At 39.5% G+C, this 20,028-nt stretch overlaps 1 pseudogene; it reads right to left on the bottom strand.

Annotated features, from left to right (window-relative positions):
* Nucleotides 1-18,547: 18,547 nt before the first annotated feature.
* On the bottom strand, nt 18,548-19,718 carry LOC115007948 (tripartite motif-containing protein 35-like; annotated as a pseudogene).
* Nucleotides 19,719-20,028: the final 310 nt, after the last annotated feature.

Genomic DNA, 20,028 nt, shown 5'->3' with positions numbered 1-20,028 from the left:
ATTATTTTGTGTTGAAAAAAGAGAAAGTATGGATGAATCCAGGAAAATGTCAAAAAGGCTTCCCGGTGTCCAGCAGGACCAGGGCAGTAGGCGCAGCCACGATTCATGATCCTGACGTAAACTTTATCAGTGGCAACCTACCACATGAGAGACAGACACTCCGGGGATGATGCCCCGGATGATGAGTTAGTAACATACATTTACATAAATGCATACAGATAGAGAGGGAGAAGAAGAGAGGGAGGGGAGGAGAGAGGAAGAGAAGGAAGAGAGCAGGGAGGTGTCCCCCGGCAGTCTAAGCCTATAGCAGCATAACTAGGGGCTGATCCAGGGCAAACCTGAGCCAGCCCTAACTATAAGCTTTATCAAAAAGGAAAGTCTTTAGCCTGCTCTTAAATGTGGAGAGTGTGTCTGCCTCCCGAACACAAACTGGAAGCTGGTTCCACTGGAGAGGAGCTTGATAGCTGAAGGCTCTGGCTCCCATTGTACTCTTAGAGACTCTAGGAACCACAAGTAACCCTGCAGTCTGGGAGCGCAATGCTCTAGTCGGTTTATAAGGTACTATGAGATCTTTAAGATATGCTGGAGCCTGACCATTAATTGCTTTGTAAGTCAGGAGAAGGATTTTGAATTCTATTCTGTATTTTACTGGGAGCCAGTGCAGAGCAGCTAATACAGGAGTAATATGATCCCGTTTCCTTGTTCTTGTCAATACACGTGCCGCTGCATTTTGGATCAACTGTCTTAAGCGATTTTTTGGGACAACCTGATAACAATGAGTTGCAGTAATCCAGCCTTGAAGTAACAAATGCATGGATTAGTTTTTCTGCATCATTTTGAGACAGGATGTGTCTTATTTTTGCAATGTTACGTAGATGAAAGAAGGCAGTCCTTGAGATTTGTTTTATGTGGGAGTTAAACGACAGATCCTGATCAAAGATGATGCCAAGGTTCCTTACAGTGGTGCTGGAGGCCAAATTAATGCCATCCAGAGCTTCTATGTCATTAGAAAATGCGTTTCGGAGGCGTTTAGGGCCAAGTATAATAACTTCAGTTTTGTCTGTGTTTAACATCAAGAATTTGCAGAACATCAGAGTTTTTATGTCCTTAAGGCTTGAAGTTTAGCCAATTGATTGGTTTCATTTGGTTTAATTGATAGATATAATTGGGTATCATCCGCATAACAATGAAAGTTTATAGAGTGGTTCCTTATAATATTGCCCAAAGGAAGCATATATAAGGTGAATAGAATCGGTCCAAGTACAGAACCCTGCAGCACTCCAAGACTGACTTTGGCTGTCATGGAGGATTTATCGTTAACAAGTACAAATTGAGATCGCTCAGATAAATAGGACTTGAACCAGCTTAGTGCGGTTCCTTTTATGCCAACACAATGTTCCAGTCTCTGTAGTAGAATGTCCTAATCAACAGTGTGGAAAGCAGCACTGAGGTCTAACAAGACAAGAACAGAGACAAGTCCTTTGTCTGATGCCATCAGAAGGTCATTGGTAACTTCCACCAGTGCCGTCTCTGTGCTATGATGAACTCTAAATCCAGATTGAAAAACCTCAAATAAACTATTATTATGTAAAAAATCACACAACTGTTTTGCGATTTTAGCGAGAAAGGGAAGGTTAGATATCGGCCTATAGTTGGCTAAAACCTCTGGATCAAGACTAGGCTTTTTAAGAAGTGGTTTTATTACAGCTACTTTAAAGGATTGGTACGTAGCCAGATAATAGAGAAAGGTTGATCATATTTAATAACGAGGTGTTAATTAAGGGTAAAACTTCTTTAAACAGTTTAGTTGAATCGGGTCTAAAAGACAGGTTGATGCTTAGACGATGAGATTGTTGAAGTTAGTTGGTTAAGGTTGATTGGAGTAAAACAGTCTAGATATATTTCAGGAGTTACAGATGTTTTTAAAATTCCAACAGTTGAAGTTAAGTCATTACCAATTGAGGGCAGGAGGAGATTAATTTTGTCTCTAATAATTATAATTTTATGGTTAAAGAAGCTCATGAAGTCGTCACTACTGAGAGATATAGGAACAGAAGGCTCTGTAGAGCTTTGGCTCTCTGTCAGCCTCAGTGCTGAACAGAAACCTGGGGTTGTTCTTATATTCTTCTATTAAGGAAGAGTAATAAGCTGCTCTGCATTACGGAGAGCCTTCTTATACGTTTTAAGATGATCTAACCAGACTAAACGAGATTCTTCAAATTTAGTGGAATGCCATTTACTTTAAAGATTTCTGGACTTTTGTTTTAGTTTGCGGATTTGTAAATTAAGCCATGGAGCTTTCTTTTTCTGTTTTATGATCTTCTTCTTTAGAGGAGCGACAGAGTCAAGTGTTATTCGCAGTGAGGCTGCAGCGCTATCAACAAGATGATTAATTTGAGAGGGACTAAAGTTAGCATTGGAGTCCTCTGTTATATTGATATTGAGTCCTGGTATTGAATTAAGTGCTGATGGAATCACTTCCTTAAATTTAGTCACAGCACTTTCAGATAAACATCGAGCGTAGGATATTTTGCCTGCTGGCTTGTAGTCCAGTAACAGGACTTCAGAAGTTATTAAAATGGTCTGATAAAAGAGGATTATGTGGACACACTAATAAACTTTCAATTTCAACACCATATCCCAGAACAAGGTCCAGAGTGTGGTTTAAACAATGAGTTGGTTCATGTACATTTTGACTGAACCCAGTGAATATTGAGATAAATGCATTATTAAGGCTCACTATCAACATCCACATGAATATTAAAGTCACCTACAATAATCACTTTATCTGTTTTAAGGACTAAATTTGATAAAAGTTCTGAGAGTTCAGATAGAACTTCAGAATACGGACCAGGAGGGCGGTACACAGTAACAAATAAAACTGGCTTTATTGTTTTCCATGTTGGGTTTGAGAGCGTAAGAACAAGGCTTTCAAAAGAGTTTAGTTTAGGGTTAGGATTGATCAAGAGGTTTGAGTCAAATATGGCCGCAGCTCCACCTCCTCGGCCAGTACCTCGAGGAACGTGAGTATTAATATGACCAGGTGGAGCGGATTCATTTAGACTGACATATTCTTCATGTCTCAGGTTTCAGTGAGACAAAATAAATCAATCTTATTATCTGATATTAAATCATTTACCAATCCAGCTTTCGTTGATAAAGATCTGATGTTTAAGAGCCCACATTTCATTTTTCGATTTAGTTGCACTTTTGCAGCGGTGGTGTTTATTTTAATGATGTTTTTATGTATAACTCCTCTTCTGTTAACCATAGACTTGATTAGTTTCAGTGGTCGTGGGGCAGACACAGTCACTATGGGGATTTGAGTGGGTGACTGCCCGGAAAGAAGCACAGAGAGGTGTGTAAGACTGCAACTCTTTGTCCTGGTCTCAACTCTGGGTTGTCATTGATGAGGTCCACTCATAAACTTTGTAATATTATTGGATATGAGATCTGCTCCAGCCAAAGTAGGATGGATGCCATCACTCCTAATCAGACCAGGTCTTCCCCAGAAAGTCCGCCAATTGTCTACGAAGTCCACATCATTATCTGGACACCACGGTGAGAGCCAGCGACGGAATGATGACATGCGGCTAAACATGTCATCATTCAAAAGATTTGGCAGAGGACCAGAGAAAACTACGGAGTCCGACATTGTTTTGGCAGTTCAATGCATGTGATGCTTTATTCCACAACATCCCGGCTCCCGACATGCAGCCTTCATCCTCCACTCACAGCCAGAGTCTGTGTGGCGTTGCCATGGCATTGGGCTATAGGATGAAGGAATTCACCCACCATTGGTGGAAGTCTGCCTGGAGGCTCCTCCGGATTCTCTCATGCGTCAATCTCTGCAAGCTGCCCCCCCCCTCCTCCTCTCATCTCATTTGTTCTCTCTCCCTCATTCACACCTAGACAACTCAGATTTTGCTAGTTAGCACTAAATCGTGCATATCCTTTCAGCATTTGCAGCTTCCCTCCCCCACGCTCTTTATTCTGTCACATGTCCCAGCTTCTGTTTATTCTTCCACCACTGCTCTGCATCTCACCATTACTGTCACTTCCCCTCTGGCTTCTCCTACTCTTCCATCCATCTCTTTCCAAATTAGATTTTGCTCCTCTCTATTTATCTTCCTCACAAGTTTCACCTTCCATCAATCCGTTCATCCATCTGCTCTGCTTCTTATTCCTTCTCTCTGCCCCGGCACCTTCCTACGTTGTGCTATCCGTGCGTCCCTCCCTCCATCATTTTCTCCCAACCTACACTTTCTCCCCCCTCTCACTATCTCAGCTACCACCTCCGACCTCCTCTCATCATGGCGAACACCCCGCCGAGGGTAGGAAGGGACTGTCACACAGCCGAGAGCAAAGTACCAAGCTGCAGGAAGAGAGACGTCTCGTGAGGAATGAGAAGGGCATCATGGGAAAAGCATTTTCTATCTTTTTGTGCTTCTTTATTTTCTCCTCACGTGGTCATTTTATTCTTGTTTTATCTGTATCTTCTTCCATTTCATTGTTTCTGAGTTTCCATCGTTCTGTAGCAGCATCTGCTGTTGTCTTAAAATGTTGCCTTCCCACATGCGCAAACTTCTTTTTCTAATTAAGTCATGAAATGTTTATTCCTACACACTCCCTGTAGAGAGACAACTGTGTTCTCATTCAAAGGCTGGAGCAGTCCAACGTATTCCTCTCTTGATTTGTACACCAGAGGAAAGTGGATCTGTGATTATACAGTGTCAATAACGCCATGAAACAAACTTTCACAAACTGTTATTCCAGAATCTGCTCCAGAAAAAGAGTTTGAAGCTGCATCTATTCATCATCCCAGTAAATATCTGCTTTATGTGTTGTGTGTGTGTGTAGGGTGGGTCAAACAAACACACCTGACACGACCAACTCTGACACTACAGGCATCCCTAGAGCGCCACGTTTTAAAGCGAAGGGCCACTGACTGAGCTGTTGCTGTTTGTTGAGTCGGAACAGAGAACACGTGGAAGTGTCAGGCTTCAGATCGGATCATGAGCAACAACAACGCCTGAGGAACATCGGTCATGTGTGGAAAACTGAAACTTACTGAGGATGAACTGAAAATCAAACTCAAAACTATTCAAATGTCCTGATTCAATATTATATGTTTACATTTTGGCAAATCTGCATCAAGAAAAGTGTGTGTGTGTGTGTGTGTGTGTGTGTGTGTGTGTCTGGACCAGGGCCGAGCCGAGCATTGGTTGGTGCATTACTTGTTATTCGTGTTGGACTTGCTGGTTGTTCCACACACACACGTATCACTAAGTACAAAGCTTGAAGGAAGTCGTGTCGCCAGTTGCGGGCCGTGCATTTCACACCTAGGCCTTCAGTGATGTTCTACACAGTCCTACCTGGATTATTCCACCTCTTAATACCATCATTATGACGCCATGGCTCTAGAAACTATACATTTAGACAGAAATGCAATATAACCGGGCGTTGCATCACCTTAACAACAGAGTTATATTAATATTTCCGAAACATTTAGTTGTAGATAGCAGGCATTCCCAGCAGTACAATGTGCAGTGCCTCTCGGAGGCTGTGAGCCGGGGGTACCGCTCGTAGTTAGTGATTTGAAAGTGGTGGACAAACCCTTTTCCCAGCTGTGATAGGCTCGCTAGCGTCAGGGTTGGCCGTTCTCTTCTCACGATGTCTAGCTTTTCTTGAAAATGTCGTTATCTATTATTATAATTATATCTGCGACCACATCGATCTCTTGTCCTCCTTCAGCCGTTGTGGGTTGAAAGAAAACAGCTTGTAAAAATCTACACAAATTAGCTCGTTCAAGTTTGCTAGCTCTGCATAGCTCTGCCTCTCAATAGTGCGTATCCAATCAAAAGACGTGCACGTGCTGACGTTATCGTACGCCTGCTAGCTGGCCCTGGTGTTGCCAATCGAAATCTGATTGGTTAACGCCACAGTTTTGTCTCCGTTCACTTTAAACGACAGGCGCTGTTGATTCTGAAGGCCTCAGGGCAGATCTCTTGGACCCTGGCAACACATCATGGCTGAAATATGATTGGATAAAAGCTCTAACATAAAGGCCAGCCCTCCAAATCTCCATCTGAGGCTGGAAGCAGCGCAACCAAGAGGAAAGCTATGACATTAAAAGGATAGACTATGGGGAATAATTTAATAAATATTTGTGGAAAAAATATATCAAAATTAAATTTATATTCTGATGATGTTTAGGCCAGCAGAGAAGGCCTTGCTGGCCCTGACGGCCCACCACTGCGTGTCATTGTGCGTTCAGCTGCAGACGCTGAAATGACGATAATACATAATATTAGCAGTGATCAAATTCAAATCAAATCAAATCTATTTGTATAGCCCAATATCACAAATTATACATTTGTCTCAGTGTTTACAGACTGTACAGGATACAACCCCCTCTGTCCTTAGACCCTCTGTCCTTAGACCCTCTGTCCTTAGACCCTCTGTCCTCAGACCCTCTGTCCTTAGACCCTCTGTACTTAGACCCTCGCATCGCACAAGGAGAAATTTCCTAAAAGAAACCAACAGTTAAAGGGGAAAAAATGTTAGAAACCTCAGGGAGAGACTGAGGAGGGATCCCTCTCCCAGGACGGACAGACGTGCAATAGATGTCGTGTGTACAGGATAAACAACATAGTACAAATACAACATTTGACAGAAATGATGTTGTGTTGAAAAAAAAGAGAAAGTATATGATTCAGTGATGAAGACATGAACATACTTTAAGGGGGAAAAATCAGAGAAATTGATTTTTATTAGGTGAAATGAGGAAGAACAAATGACGCCTGCTCAGTGGGTCTTTGGGCTGGTTCCATTCTGCTTCTATGAGTGGAGGTAAATAGACATGTTCCCCACATGGACTCAGTGAGGAATAAGATCATCTCAACCTCTCCTGATATCTTTGAGTTGTCTTGTTACTTCATGTGGGGCTGTGGGAGCGTAACATCAGCTGGTTTCTCTTGTATCTGTTGCTTGATGCCAGTTTTTGATCATAACTAATGTAATCAGAACACATACACGTGTCACGTTGTATCTATAAGTGAATCTTTAGGGACACTTAATCACAACAGGCCCACGATATAATGTTCCTTTAAATATGTCTTTATGTTGGATGATGACATGTGCAATACTCTTTATCAATAGGTTGAGCCTCACACTATTTATTTGTATTCTTATATATTATCACATCATATTTGATATATTTTAAACCTCATCAACCCTCTACAATCTACAACAGTTTCTACAACGTAGGTAATGGAAGATGATTTTGGGAACATGCTGAGCACATGTACTGTATGAGAACAGCACCAAAGGGTCCATTTATATATATATATATATATAAGATGTTGTACATTCATACCTTTAGTAAGCAGCTTAAAGGTCTTTTATGATGAGCGATTGTGGTCAGAGTGAACATTAGTTTTCTGTTGCAGAAACTTAATCCAGCTGTGATTGTGCAGCAGAGTGAGGCCCACATCAACCAGATCAAATTACAACCAGCAACACTGGATTACATGTGTATGTGTGTGTGTGTGTGTGTGTGTGTGTGTGTGTGTGTGTGTGTGTGTGTGTGTGTGTGTGTGTGTGTGTGGTTCCACAGTGAAGTCGCTGTGCAGGAGTTTCCTGCTGGTTAGAGAGATTGGACAGTTTTCTGAAAGGTTTAAGTTTGCTTCCCTCTACAGCTGCTTGATGAATCATCCTCGACTCAGAGGCTGAACCTCCACCTGCTGGCTGACTGTACAGCAGTCGCCCTGCTGAAGAGTGTCGGCTAAATGTCATCAACTAAAGGTTCACGTGTACCCAACACAATACTGCACCAGCATGGAAATGGACATTACACTGAATGTGAGCGTTTTCACAGCTCTAAATGTTTTTATTTTCATAAACTAACTATTTGAAAAACCACTGGCCTGGTTTTATGAAACGTGATGGAAGTGTGAAGCATGGTCCAAGAAAGAACCAATTCTATTTCAGAGCGGATCTGATGACGATGTTTCACTTTCATTATAATTGCTTGATTGGGTATTTGTGCTGCGAAAAATGTGTTCCCCACTGGGAGAAGTTGTTAAGATAAGTGACATGAACAATGTCTTATTCATTAAGGTTACATAAGGGGCCCCATATAAAATCCATACCCTATGTAAATAACAATATATGTTTTGACAACATGATCTCAAAGGTCATAAGAAGGTAACCTTTGCATCTGGAATAGATTACCTTGGTGCCATGAAGTTTGAGGCAATAGAAGTAGATCGATGTATGTTGCCACAGGGTTCGTGCAGCTCCTATATAAGGGGCAAGATTGTCTTTGTCTGAGGGACACTACGCGGTTGTGCTTGGAAGCAGGTAGTGTTCTCATTATTAGTGTTTGTTGTGCAACAAAATAATAATTAATCAACTATATCTGTGTCTGTGCTTTATAGATTCCTCTCTGTTTCATACCACAATGTTGTGAGCCATAAATATCCACAACAAAGTCATATGAACGCCCAATCCAGAACAACAGCTCTGTAACAGATATCATGTCGTTTAAACGCTCTGAGCAACACAACACATCTTCTCTGTGGCATCCATGTTGTTTCCACATTACGACTTAAAGCTCATAAAACTACCGAAGTCAGAAGAACGACACTCAAACTCTGGAAATCCGAGAATGATTGGCATGAAGGCAGCGTTGGCTTTGGTGGATGTCAAGTTATTTTCTAAATGTGCAGCTTCCCTTCTTGAAAGGGATGGAAACATCTACCCAAAGTTTTTTAACTGGATTTCACTCCAAAAGACCAAACTGCTCTTTTCCTTTTTTCCTCCTTTTATTTTTTGCAATTTCAGCAAGAGTCAGACAAGGTAGAGTCAGGTATTTAGAGTCAGGTATTTAGAGTTAGGTATTTAGAGTCAGGTATTTAGAGTCAGGTATTTAGAGTCAGGTATTTAGAGTTAGGTATTTAGAGTCATGTATTTAGAGTTAGGTATTTAGAGTTAGGTATTTAGAGTTAGGTATTTAGAGTCAGGTATTTAGAGTCAGGTATTTAGAGTCAGGTATTTAGAGTCAGGTATTTAGAGTCAGGTATTTAGAGTCAGGTATTTAGAGTCAGGTATTTAGAGTCAGGTATTTAGAGTCAGGTATTTAGAGTTAGGTATTTAGAGTCATGTATTTAGAGTTAGGTATTTAGAGTCAGACAAGGTAGAGTCAGGTATTTAGAGTCAGGTATTTAGAGTTAGGTATTTAGAGTCAGACAATGTAGAGTCAGGTATTTAGAGTCAGGTATTTAGAGTCAGGTATTTAGAGTCAGGTATTTAGAGTTAGGTATTTAGAGTTAGGTATTTAGAGTCAGGTATTTATAGTCAGGTATTTAGAGTCAGGTATTTAGAGTCAGGTATTTAGAGTCAGGTATTTAGAGTCAGGTATTTACAGTCAGATATTTAGAGTTAGGTATTTAGAGTCAGGTATTTAGAGTCAGGTATTTAGAGTCATGTATTTAGAGTCAGGTATTTAGAGTCAGATATTTAGAGTTAGGTATTTAGAGTCAGGTATTTAGAGTTAGGTATTTAGAGTCAGGTATTTAGAGTCAGGTATTTAGAGTCAGGTAGTTAGAGTCAGGTATTTAGAGTCAGGTATTTAGAGTCAGATATTTAGAGTTAGGTATTTAGAGTCAGGTATTTAGAGTCAGGTAGTTAGAGTCATGTATTTAGAGTCAGGTATTTAGTGTCAGGTATTTAGAGTCAGGTATTTAGAGTCAGGAATTTATAGTCAGGTATTTATAGTCAGGTATTTAGAGTCAGGTATCTAGAGTCAGGTATTTAGAGTTAGGTATTTAGAGTCAGGTATTTAGAGTTAGATATTTAGAGTCAGGTATTTAGAGTCAGGTATTTATAGTCAGGTATTTAGAGCCAGGTATTTAGAGTCAGGTATTTAGAGTTAGGTATTTAGAGTCAGGTATTTAGAGTCAGGTATTTAGAGTCAGGTATTTAGAGTCAGGTATTTAGAGTCAGGTATTTATAGTCAGGTATTTATAGTCAGGTATTTAGAGTCAGGTATTTAGAGTCAGGTATTTAGAGTCAGGTATTTAGAGTCAGGTATTTAGAGTCAGGTATTTAGAGTTAGGTATTTAGAGTCATGTATTTAGAGTTAGGTATTTAGAGTTAGGTATTTAGAGTTAGGTATTTAGAGTCAGGTATTTAGAGTCAGGTATTTAGAGTCAGGTATTTAGAGTCAGGTATTTAGAGTCAGGTATTTAGAGTCAGGTATTTAGAGTCAGGTATTTAGAGTCAGGTATTTAGAGTCAGGTATTTAGAGTTAGGTATTTAGAGTCATGTATTTAGAGTTAGGTATTTAGAGTCAGACAAGGTAGAGTCAGGTATTTAGAGTCAGGTATTTAGAGTTAGGTATTTAGAGTCAGACAATGTAGAGTCAGGTATTTAGAGTCAGGTATTTAGAGTCAGGTATTTAGAGTCAGGTATTTAGAGTTAGGTATTTAGAGTTAGGTATTTAGAGTCAGGTATTTATAGTCAGGTATTTAGAGTCAGGTATTTAGAGTCAGGTATTTAGAGTCAGGTATTTAGAGTCAGGTATTTACAGTCAGATATTTAGAGTTAGGTATTTAGAGTCAGGTATTTAGAGTCAGGTATTTAGAGTCATGTATTTAGAGTCAGGTATTTAGAGTCAGATATTTAGAGTTAGGTATTTAGAGTCAGGTATTTAGAGTTAGGTATTTAGAGTCAGGTATTTAGAGTCAGGTATTTAGAGTCAGGTAGTTAGAGTCAGGTATTTAGAGTCAGGTATTTAGAGTCAGATATTTAGAGTTAGGTATTTAGAGTCAGGTATTTAGAGTCAGGTAGTTAGAGTCATGTATTTAGAGTCAGGTATTTAGTGTCAGGTATTTAGAGTCAGGTATTTAGAGTCAGGAATTTATAGTCAGGTATTTATAGTCAGGTATTTAGAGTCAGGTATCTAGAGTCAGGTATTTAGAGTTAGGTATTTAGAGTCAGGTATTTAGAGTTAGATATTTAGAGTCAGGTATTTAGAGTCAGGTATTTATAGTCAGGTATTTAGAGCCAGGTATTTAGAGTCAGGTATTTAGAGTTAGGTATTTAGAGTCAGGTATTTAGAGTCAGGTATTTAGAGTCAGGTATGGTATTTAGAGTCAGGTATTTATAGTCAGGTATTTATAGTCAGGTATTTAGAGTCAGGTATTTAGAGTCAGGTATTTAGAGTCAGGTAGTTAGAGTCATGTATTTAGAGTCAGGTATTTAGAGTCAGGTATTTATAGTCAGGTATTTATAGTCAGGTATTTAGAGTCAGGTATCTAGAGTCAGGTATTTAGAGTTAGGTATTTAGAGTCAGGTATTTAGAGTTAGATATTTAGAGTCAGGTATTTAGAGTCAGGTATTTATAGTCAGGTATTTATAGTCAGGTATTTAGAGTCAGGTATTTAGAGTTAGGTATTTAGAGTCAGGTATTTAGAGTCAGGTATTTAGAGTCAGGTATTTAGAGTCAGGTATTTAGAGTCAGGTATTTATAGTCAGGTATTATAGTCAGGTATTTAGAGTCAGGTATTTAGAGTCAGGTATTTAGAGTCAGGTATTTAGAGTCAGGTATTTAGAGTTAGGTATTTAGAGTCAGGTATTTAGAGTTAGGTATTTAGAGTTAGGTATTTAGAGCCAGGTATTTAGAGTCAGGTATTTAGAGTTAGGTATTTAGAGTCATGTATTTAGAGTCAGGTATTTAGAGTCAGGTATTTAGAGTCAGGTATTTAGAGTCATGTATTTAGAGTTAGGTATTTAGAGTCATGTATTTAGAGTCAGGTATTTATAGTCAGGTATTTAGAGTCAGGTATTTAGAGTCAGGTATTTAGAGTCATGTATTTAGAGTTAGGTATTTAGAGTTAGGTATTTAGAGTCAGGTATTTATAGTCAGGTATTATAGTCAGGTATTTAGAGTCAGGTATTTAGAGTCAGGTATTTAGAGTTAGGTATTTAGAGTCAGGTATTTAGAGTTAGGTATTTAGAGTTAGGTATTTAGAGTTAGGTATTTAGAGTTAGGTATTTAGAGTTAGGTATTTAGAGTCAGGTATTTAGAGTCAGGTATGTAGAGTCAGGTATTTAGAGTTAGGTATTTATAGTCAGGTATTTATAGTCAGGTATTTAGAGTCAGGTATTTAGAGTCAGGTATTTAGAGTCAGGTAGTTAGAGTCATGTATTTAGAGTCAGGTATTTAGAGTCAGGTATTTATAGTCAGGTATTTATAGTCAGGTATTTAGAGTCAGGTATCTAGAGTCAGGTATTTAGAGTTAGGTATTTAGAGTCAGGTATTTAGAGTTAGATATTTAGAGTCAGGTATTTAGAGTCAGGTATTTATAGTCAGGTATTTATAGTCAGGTATTTAGAGTCAGGTATTTAGAGTTAGGTATTTAGAGTCAGGTATTTAGAGTTAGATATTTAGAGTCAGGTATTTAGAGTCAGGTATTTAGAGTCAGGTATTTATAGTCAGGTATTTATAGTCAGGTATTTAGAGTCAGGTATTTAGAGTCAGGTATTTAGAGTCAGGTATTTAGAGTCAGGTATTTAGAGTTAGGTATTTAGAGTCAGGTATTTAGAGTTAGGTATTTAGAGTTAGGTATTTAGAGCCAGGTATTTAGAGTCAGGTATTTAGAGTTAGGTATTTAGAGTCATGTATTTAGAGTCAGGTATTTAGAGTCAGGTATTTAGAGTCAGGTATTTAGAGTCATGTATTTAGAGTTAGGTATTTAGAGTCAGGTATTTAGAGTCAGGTATTTAGAGTCATGTATTTAGAGTCAGGTATTTAGAGTCAGGTATTTAGAGTCAGGTATTTAGAGTCATGTATTTAGAGTTAGGTATTTAGAGTCATGTATTTAGAGTCAGGTATTTATAGTCAGGTATTTAGAGTCAGGTATTTAGAGTCAGGTATTTAGAGTCATGTATTTAGAGTTAGGTATTTAGAGTTAGGTATTTAGAGTCAGGTATTTATAGTCAGGTATTTATAGTCAGGTATTTAGAGTCAGGTATTTAGAGTCAGGTATTTAGAGTTAGGTATTTAGAGTCAGGTATTTAGAGTTAGGTATTTAGAGTTAGGTATTTAGAGTTAGGTATTTAGAGTTAGGTTAGGTATTTAGAGTCAGGTATTTAGAGTCAGGTATGTAGAGTCAGGTATTTAGAGTTAGGTATTTAGAGTTAGGTATTTAGAGTCAGGTATTTAGAGTCAGGTATTTAGAGTTAGGTATTTAGAGTCAGGTATTTAGAGTTAGGTATTTAGAGTTAGGTATTTAGAGTTAGGTATTTAGAGTTAGGTATTTAGAGTCAGGTATTTAGAGTTAGGTATTTAGAGTTAGGTATTTAGAGTCAGGTATTTAGAGTTAGGTATTTAGAGTCATGTATTTAGAGTCAGGTATTTAGAGTCAGGTATTTAGAGTCAGGTATTTAGAGTCATGTATTTAGAGTTAGGTATTTAGAGTCATGTATTTAGAGTCAGGTATTTATAGTCAGGTATTTAGAGTCAGGTATTTAGAGTCAGGTATTTAGAGTCATGCATTTAGAGTTAGGTATTTAGAGTTAGGTATTTAGAGTCAGGTATTTAGAGTCAGGTATTTAGAGTCAGGTATTTAGAGTCATGTATTTAGAGTTAGGTATTTAGAGTCAGGTATTTAGAGTCAGGTATTTAGAGTCAGGTATTTAGAGTCATGTATTTAGAGTCATATATTTAGAGTTAGGTATTTAGAGTCAGGTATTTAGAGTCAGGTATTTAGAGTCAGGTATTTAGAGGTGAAAAACCTTTTGAATAGAAACAAACAGAAAAGAGAATTAATACATATTACAAGGCAACTCAGATAAATGTAAATAGCAAGATACACACATTTGTAATTTCCAACCATTTCTATTTCAACCTTAAATTAATTTACAAATACACTCGCACTAAATGAACATAACACATGCACAGCTGCTGTCATCATTTTAACAGGAAATGCATTTCATTTTACTGAGTAAATGTGTACTTCTAACGGCATTTTAACAATTATGCAGTCAGTTCTTAAATCACAAACGATATAAGAAATTAAACAGGCTGTTCTGCAAACATGTACACAATCAGCTCACCGAGCCACACACACTCACAAGCGCGCTACCGATCATGACATAAATCCAGCGTCAATCAAACGAGTAGCGGCAGCGAGCTCCAGCAGGTAACAGTCTCTCAAGCTAAAAAGTTCAGCGTCTTACCGGCTGCCTCTTTGGTCTCGATAGATATTTGGGCCCTGCACAATCTTGCTCCGGATCTCGACGTAGTCACAAACACATCCTCTCTGCGCTCCCATAATGCCGAGCGGCGCTCTTTTAAATGGGAAACACTCAGGCAGATTGGTCACATCCGGTTTGTCCCATCACTATCTGGACAGCTCCAGCTTGACTTGACAGCTTCAGTTTGACTTGACAGTGGAGGTCTGCACTCTCCGACTGATATTCTAGTTACAACTTAAAGCCGATATAATAATGTGTTGTTTCTGGCATGTAATACATTCTAAATCACTGCGGTCATGCTTAGAGTGGGATCTCCATTTAAAGGTGTTCCCACTCCTCCAGCTCTCATATCAAGCGATAACCCTGATGCAGACTGACCACTGGGCTGCGTCACCAGGCCTCTGTAGACCCTGCACATGTCTGCAAGCTGTCCCGTATCTGTTAGCTAGCCTACAGGCAGGCCGCGAGCAAGTTGAGATAGATAAGATGCATCACACCCTGGGGTGCGTCCCAATAGTTACGGATGGCATTTCACAGGCCACTTGTGTATTTGTGCACGTGTGTGTGCACGACCCATAATTGGCCTTTAGGTGTTGATGTGTTCTGCAGGTGCACAATAATTGTATTGTGTGTGTGTGTGTGTGTGTGTGTGTGTGTGTGTGTGACAGAGTTTCTGCCCTGCATCAGATATATCTGGCTTCGGGTCAAGGCACCAGCTGATTCCACTGGTTCACAGAGACAGTGTGGACAGTTGTCAGTAACATTGATTTATTACCCATAGTGCACTGCTCTGCTGCTACACTGCCTCCCTTAAACAGGATTTCAGTTCATTGTGTCTCCGCTCTATTCGATTTCATGGCATTTTATTGTCACTACATTCAATGGATCCACATGGAGAAAGTATCTCAGTCACACCAACAGATCCTCCAAGAAACTGCTTTATTTTATATAAATACTTTGACACTGACCATAATGTCTTTAACTCCACTCTCAAATGGAAACCAGAGAGTAATGCTCCAGATCTGCTCCAGAGGTCTGTTTGTATCCTGGCCTGGGTAAGTCATAGAAACGGGCATCATTAAGTTCAAGAGAAGTCGTGTAGGATCCCTCACTGCTGCACCTACATGTTCTCTTCTGGTAACATTTCACGGTTCAGTGTGTAAGATCTGAATTTAAATTAGAACATTGAAACAGGAACTAACATCATCAGCAGAGTGATGAGGTCTGTGTGTATCTCCTGAACTACTACGATGTACCGATATGAATATTTGGTCGTTTTCTAGTTTCTGCCACTTTGGAATTAGTAAATAAACAAAGTGACGTCACACGGACTGCAGCTCCGCTATCATCAGAGCATTGAACACCGTAGATCAACCTGAAGCCTATCAGACAGAAGAGTTTCTGCAGTTTGGTTGAATTTGTTTTGTTTCCCTGCAGACTGACTGACAGGCATCACACAGGAGTAAATACACAATATAAAGAATTAATTAGAATATAGTAAATAAGCCAAACTACTGCAACTAACATATGAACATTAGAGATCGTATGGACCCAGTTTAGAGGTGAACTACTGCGCCCTGTTTCTGTGGAGCAGCTGGATCTGAATTACACATTAAACCTTTTAACTTTCAAAGTAAACAATTGGACTGAACACCAACATTAAATAATGAATAAAGTTTGGCAACATGTGTATCTGTGGTTTTGCTCTAGAGGTCGGTATGTGCTGTGTACCTCTGTATTTATGTCTTACCACATCCACAAGTATGTGAAGGCATTGTTCATTGCCTCTTTGTGAGTCTAATGATGTTCTCAGCGTGCTCTGTACGAGTGGTGAGACCACCAGCGTTCTTCGTGTCCCTGCTGTTATCCACACATAAGACCACGGGTGGAAAAGTTTCCCTGAGCAGCCGGAGGAACACAAGTCAATTAAAGTGAGTAGTTTATCTGTTAAAGCAGATGAACCAAGTCTTTGGTTTGGTTTTCAGGATCTGACAAAACTAACAAAAGGCTTTAACCTCTTACCGGCCGTCCACATTTTCACAGAGGTTGTATCTTGCCCTTTATTGTTTATAGTCCACCATGCTGGATACGGTACCCACTGCCATACATCGTTAGAAAGCTTAGAATCTCGTCTATTTAGTGAGCAAAACGGATTTTGAGATCACAATCACAACAGCAGGTACAATCAGCTCCTCAACCTAGCAAACACACTCACAATCAAAATCATAACTTTGAGCCAACTCACCTATGAAGCCTCATAATAATCCTGTAATCAGTAATAATCCAACAAAAACACTTCCTGTGTCATTGCTAAAGGTCCAAACGATCGATTCCAGTAAAGATATATTGATCACCAACATCGTCACATTGATAAAAGCCCATAAACAGCTTTTGTAATCTTTGAAATCAGCTGATCGATGTGTGAGATATTTCCATTTACACTCAGTAAACACGTTATTTCAGGTGCATGCAGTGCTGAGCGTCTGATTCCAAAATGGAGACCGGCCTGTAAGCGTTCGTTTAACCCTAACCCTAATGTGAAGTAAATTACTCCTGATTGTATTAATCCACACTTGAAAGACTATCATATGTATTTGTCTACCTCAATCAATATGTATTTCTGCACTATTAATGTATTTTCTGCACTGAATGTATTACAAGCACAATATTGAATGTAAACACAGTAGGAACACTTCCCCTTTAAGAGAACAGGTCAACAACCATCACTTCCTGACTCTGCTGACGGAGGAGTGTGATGGCGCCAATGGGGACCAATGAGGAGAAGGTCAACGCCTACTCCATGTATTAGATGAGATGTTTACAACCCTTTGTTCACTGCTCCTGAGTGTATTTTAGAGACCCAGTCTGTGGAAATGGGGATGTGATCAGTGTTCTCAGCTGAGAATTATTTTCCATGTTTGACACGTTAATAAATATATCGATTTAACTAGAAGATTGCTGTTTTGATTCGACATTCAAGCTCCGAGTTCTTCATCTTTTTGCTCAACACTAACCCTAACCCTAACCCTTCATTTGAGCCAATCGGAGCTTCCATGCATTATTTACAGCCTTCAATAGCCAATGAGTGTCAACTTGATAAGGAAGTGCCAGCCCCTCTTCCTTTGTTTACAGACTGAGCCAATAGCAACCGAGTCTGCCGATGACTGGCGTATCGTGTAGCCAATGAAACGCTGAGAATTTACATACCCTACTTCTTATCTTATGTCTGTTGTTGTTGTTGTTGTTGTTGTTGTTGTTGTTTTTGTTGTTGTCCTGCATTTTAACGCCTTGAGATTGCTTTTAGCTTTGAAAGGCGCTTTATAAATACAATTAATTATTATATTATAAAAATATGTTTATACTTCACTTACTCTGTGTCATTACTACTAACAGGGAATATGGGTATATAATAGTTATTTATGAGCATTACAAATAATATTTTATATATATTGTAATATATAGTAATAGTTTTTGTTCTGATATTTGAACCTGAACTTGATAACACTTGGTTCTATGTTTCTATTGTGTTTTCCAGCTCTTAACTACCATCTTCAGGCATCTTTTTCAACAAAAAGATTCAGACAGATTTATTTTCTTCAAATTCAGTATATTCAGACCACTATTACTCAGTGCCAGAAGCACTTGGAGTGATTCTGACTGTTTTTCAAGAACAATACGTGAGTTATCTTTTGAATGAGACCAAAACCATGCATCTGGTGTAAATGGTTGAAAAGCAGCTTTAATTTACTTTGGGTGTCATTTGTAGGTATGCTTGAGTAAATCCCCCCACACAGTAAGAGGTTACAGAAATAGTTCAACATTTTGTAAACCACAATTGCTTGTTTTCTAAGTATGTATTCCAAATTGTGAAAATATTGCAATAAAACATTCTTATATAAATGTAGGTGTTGTTACAGTCACTATGTCGGCTGAAGTCATTAATGTAACCTGCTGACTCAGGTCCATCTGTTGGATCTGAGCAATGATTGGCCGATCAAACATGCAGCAACTGATTCATTGATTCTTTTTGCTTTATTTGAAAGAAAACAGTTTAAAATGACACCAATTGACAATAAGCAATAACACATACAAATATATTTGGAATAAAGAGGCAGAAGCAGGACAAGTGCAGATTAACAGGTTCAGTGACTTTTCCCTTTGAGCTACAACATAACAACAATACAATACATGTAATTCAACATTGATTTTTATGTTTGGAAACTTTATAGTGTGGACTAGAATTTAAGATAAAGTTTGTTGGATCTGAACAGTGATTGACTGATCAAACATGAAGTTCTTTATGTGGATCCATCACCTTCCTCTGGAGCTTCTTCTGCACTCTGAGAACAGTGAGTGTATCTGGTGGTGAGTGTGTAAAGTATTCACCTTCATAGAACACTATTGTCAATAATCCAGACTGTATGATTGCCTTCCTCTGGACAGACTCTTCTAACACACCCAGTGACCAGACTGTACTGTCTCCAACCTGGACGTTCCAGCTTAGAGTCCCTGAGTTAAAGCCCTCAGAGCTCAGGACAGACCAGTGTTCATCAAACCTCTCTGGATTATCAGGGAGCTGCCGTCTCTCTCCTCCTCTCACACTGGTCAGATCTTCAGACAGGATGAGTCCTGGACCAGCAGTATTTGGGTCCAGAATCAGAGGAGAGTAGGAGACCATCTCCTTCATCTTGTTCCAGATGTTGAAGGTGAGGTTGCCCAGGTGTTTGGCCTGGTCTATCAGAGGTCCTGAGAGCAGCTGTGGAGCCTCCAGCAGGGGGCGCTGCAGCTGGACTCTCTGCACTGCAGTCCTGTAGTTGTGCAGGAATGAGACGTCTTCAGCTCTCAGCTGCTCCTCTGTGGCTCTGACTGTGTGTGAAAGAGCTGCTATCTCTCTGCTCAGAGCCTCCATCTTCTCTTCATCATCACACTCTTCTGCTCCTCTTCCTCCCTCAGTGCAGCCACCCTGGCCTCCTCTTCCTCTTCTAGAAACTGGTGCTGCTTCTTAAACTGCTCCTTAATCTGTGTCTCTGTGCGTCGGGCCTGGACCTTCACGTGTCCTGCTGTTAGATCAGACTTCACTTTAACTTCTTCTAAAGCCTCTAACTTCTTCTTTAAGGGCTGCAGAGTTTCCTGAAGTTCCTTCTTGTGTTGTCGTGCAGCTTCATCGATGGGTCTGATTCTGTGGTCACTGTGTTTCTCTGAATCTCTGCAGACGACACACACTGGCTGCTGATGGTGAGATCCTCTGAAGCGCTCTGATCTCTCTCCTCTAAGAAACTCTCACACAGATTCTTTAACACCAAGTTACAAGGTGGTTCATCCCTTGAAGATCTTCTATTACAAAGAGGACACTCACATGTTTGTTTCTCCCTCCACCATCTCTTCACACAGTCTTTACAGAAGCTGTGGCTACATGACAGAAGAACAGGATCTCTAAAGACGTCATGACAAACAGGACAGCAGAGAAGTCAGTCATGCCCCCTTCCCCTCCACTAACTTCACTGAAATGTACTTTCCCTTTGAGTCGTGTTTTTATTCAAACTCACCATTCAGTGTGTGGAGCATCAGCAGGGTGAAGCAGCAGTGTTGTAGTTTCACACTTTTCTCTCCTGGAGCTGAACTCACTCAGAGGAAGTTGTTTGATTGTTGTGAAGGTGAATCTGATCATCTGTTTGTCTGTCTGTGTCTCTGTAGTGAGGAGGAATAACAATTTGTTTCCTGGTTTGTCTCAGGTGAGTCAGGTGAGGTGAAGCTTAGTCACAC

This window comes from Cottoperca gobio, chromosome 5 (assembly GCF_900634415.1).
Source record: "Cottoperca gobio chromosome 5, fCotGob3.1, whole genome shotgun sequence".
Classification (NCBI taxonomy): domain Eukaryota; kingdom Metazoa; phylum Chordata; class Actinopteri; order Perciformes; family Bovichtidae; genus Cottoperca; species Cottoperca gobio.
The sequence above is the reverse complement of the archived record's forward strand: the minus strand, read 5'-3'. Positions and strand labels throughout refer to the sequence as shown.